At 43.0% G+C, this 2849-nt stretch overlaps 1 protein-coding gene across 1 annotated transcript in view; it reads left to right on the top strand.

The window, feature by feature from the left end:
* Positions 1 to 2849, top strand: part of ENOSF1 (enolase superfamily member 1) — a 35554-nt gene that overhangs the window by 7791 nt on the left and 24914 nt on the right. The window lies entirely within an intron of this gene.

The following is a 2849-nucleotide window of genomic DNA, read 5'->3' as shown; positions in this document are numbered from 1 at the left end:
AGAACCTATTTTAACTTTAACCTTACTACTCACTGGAGTCTCACTAAATATGTTGTTACTCAGCCCTCTCATGCTAAAGATGAAAAATTCCATTTGCTCATCCTGGTTTTCCTGTGGCCTTTATTAGCTTACTGACCTGATCATTCTTTTATGATCAAAAAAATAACACTAAGAAGAAAATATTGCCTTTTCTTCCGGCTTTTGGGGGGGTTCTTTTTTTTTGGGGGAAGGGGGGGGAAGGTTTTTTTTTTAATTGGATTGGCCCGTTGGGGTTTTTTTTGGCTTTTGGGGGCTTTTTTTTCACTTCCGTTTTTTTTTAATTTTTCTTAACTGATCATTCATTTTCTCCTTCTTTCTTTGTTTTTTAAAAATACTTTATTTTTTCAGAAAGGTTTTAGGGTCATAGCAAAACTGAGTGGAAGTTAGATTTCCCATATACCCCCCGTCCATGTACATACACAGCCTCCCGTATTATCAACACTCCCCACAGAACAAGCTTTTTGTTACGACTGCTGCACCCACGCTGACACACCAGAATCATCCCAAGTCTGTAGTTCACAGTATGGTTTACTCTTGGGGTTGGAAATTCTGTGGGTTTGGACATGTTTAATGATATGTACAATTAGACCAAGTTAGTTTTAAAAAAAAAAAAAGGAAAAGAAAGAGATGAGGCCGGTGCAGTGACTCACACCTGTAATCCCAGCACTCTGGGAGGCTGAGGCGGGTGGATTGCTTGAGCTTGTGAGTTCAAGACCAGCCTGAGCAAAAGTGAGACCCCGTCTCTACTAAAAATAGTAAAACTGAGGCAAGAGGATCACTTGAGCCCAAGTTGGAGGTTGCTGTGAACTGTGAGGACTCAGGCACTCTACCCAAGTCGACAGCTTGAAACTCTGTCCAAAAAAAAAGAAAGAAAGGAAGGGAAGGAAAGAAAGGGATGAAAAAGAATTTTTAAATAGACCAAAAAAAGAGTCTTAAGTACTCATGTCAACACTCAGGCTCAGACGCACTGGGTCATCCACAGGCTTTACGCATGTCCCCCAGTGCCCAAGGGACTTCGGGTCTCTGTGCAGTGCGAGTTACGGGAGAAAACTCTTGGATTTAGTCAGCAAGAAGCCTTCAAGGGCTAATATTTTCCAGATGGTTTTCCCACCCATCCCATCACATGTGCAAACCTGAAGTGGACTGCTCTCTACACTGGAGTCTGACCACCACAACCCAGATTTCTACTGAATGTAGCAAATTTTAGTTAACTTCTTACAGCAGCCTCATGTTGAGCAAGGAAAATCCACATTCTAGAGATGAATATATTCGCATTGCTTGTCCTAGATGCTAGAGCCATCGAAGATGAGGTCATCCTTAGCTTTTGTGAAACGCCCTTGGTACTGCCATGCAGACCAGAGGTGTGCTTCAGTCAGTGATTTGTAGCCACAATCAAATCCATGACGTGGAGGTTTGGCGTAGAGAACAACATATCTCACTCTGGGTCGCTGACTGACTCCTCAGGTTTTCTTTAATCCAAGAGTATCAACCATCAAGGAGCGAGGAGGACTCTGTCTCCTCCCAATTCTAGGGAATGAATGTCTGAAGTCAGTGTCTGAATGCCTATCCCATTAACAAAAGCCCTACAGAGCCTGGAATGGCTGCTTTACCCCCAAATGCTTCATCCTACAACAGGTCCACAATCACCTGAGAGTTGTCTCACACAGAGCCCAGGCCTATCCTAAGAGCAGGTGGTTCTACTTTCTTTTTTTTTTGAGACAGAGCTTCAAGCTGTCACCCTGGGTAGAGTGACGTGGCATCATAGCTCACAGCAACCTCCAACTCCTGGGCTCAAGCAAGTCTCCTGCCTCAGCCTCCCAAGTAGCTGGGACCACAGGTGCCGGCCACAACACCCGGCTCTATTTTTTGGTTGCAGCCTTCATTGTTGTTTGGTGGGCCCGGGCTGGATTCGAACCTGCCACCTTAGGTGTATGTGGCTGGCATCTTAGCCACTTGAGCCACAGGCACCAAGCCTCTACTTTCAAAATGTTGTTCTCATAAGAATCTGATTGATAGTAAAACTATCTCCTCTACAACTGTCCTATTAAGTGCCCTGAAAATTTTAGTATTGAAGGAATGGCAACACCAAACAAGTTTTGAAAATGTTTTGTATACGTTACTTGCTTTGAAGCTAAGTCAATCACTTGATCTAATTATTTTGGTCATTTACACGTAGACCAAATGTTTCCTAGAACAGGCAAAGGATCACAGGGTCTTTCCATTTTATTTGTTACTTACTCTTCATCTCAAATAATACAATAAAGCCTTTTAAAGTAAAGCACGAAAAAGAAAATAATAGTAATGCTGACTCAAATTAAGTTTAACCTTCAAACTACTTATGAAAAATACATTATAGTATATCTCAAGAAAGTCATAGTAATGTTTATGAAAAATAGTCTCTTGTATTTTATCATTTTATGTTTAAATATTATGCTAATTGTAAATGAATTTCATTTAACTTTTTTTTTCTTTTGAGACAGGGTCTCACTCTGTTGCCTGGACTAGAGTGTAGTGGCATCATCAAAGCTCACTGCACCTTCCCACTCCTGGGCTCAAGGGATCCTCCTGCCTCAGTCTCCCAAGTGGCTGGGATGACAAGGCCTGTGCCACTGTACCCACCTAGATTTTCCAGTTTTAGTAAAGATAGGGTCTCGGCTTGGCACCTGTGGCTCAAGTGGCTAAGGTGCCAGCCACATACACTTAAGGTGGTGGGTTCAAATCCAGCCTGGGCCCGCCAAACAACAATGATGGCTGCAACCAAAAAAATAGCCGGGCCTTGTGGCAGGCGCCTGTGGTCCCAGCAACTTGGG

This window comes from Otolemur garnettii, unplaced genomic scaffold, assembly GCF_000181295.1.
Source record: "Otolemur garnettii isolate 467f Iridium unplaced genomic scaffold, OtoGar3 scaffold00012, whole genome shotgun sequence".
Lineage (NCBI taxonomy): Eukaryota > Metazoa > Chordata > Mammalia > Primates > Galagidae > Otolemur > Otolemur garnettii.
The sequence above is the reverse complement of the archived record's forward strand: the minus strand, read 5'-3'. Positions and strand labels throughout refer to the sequence as shown.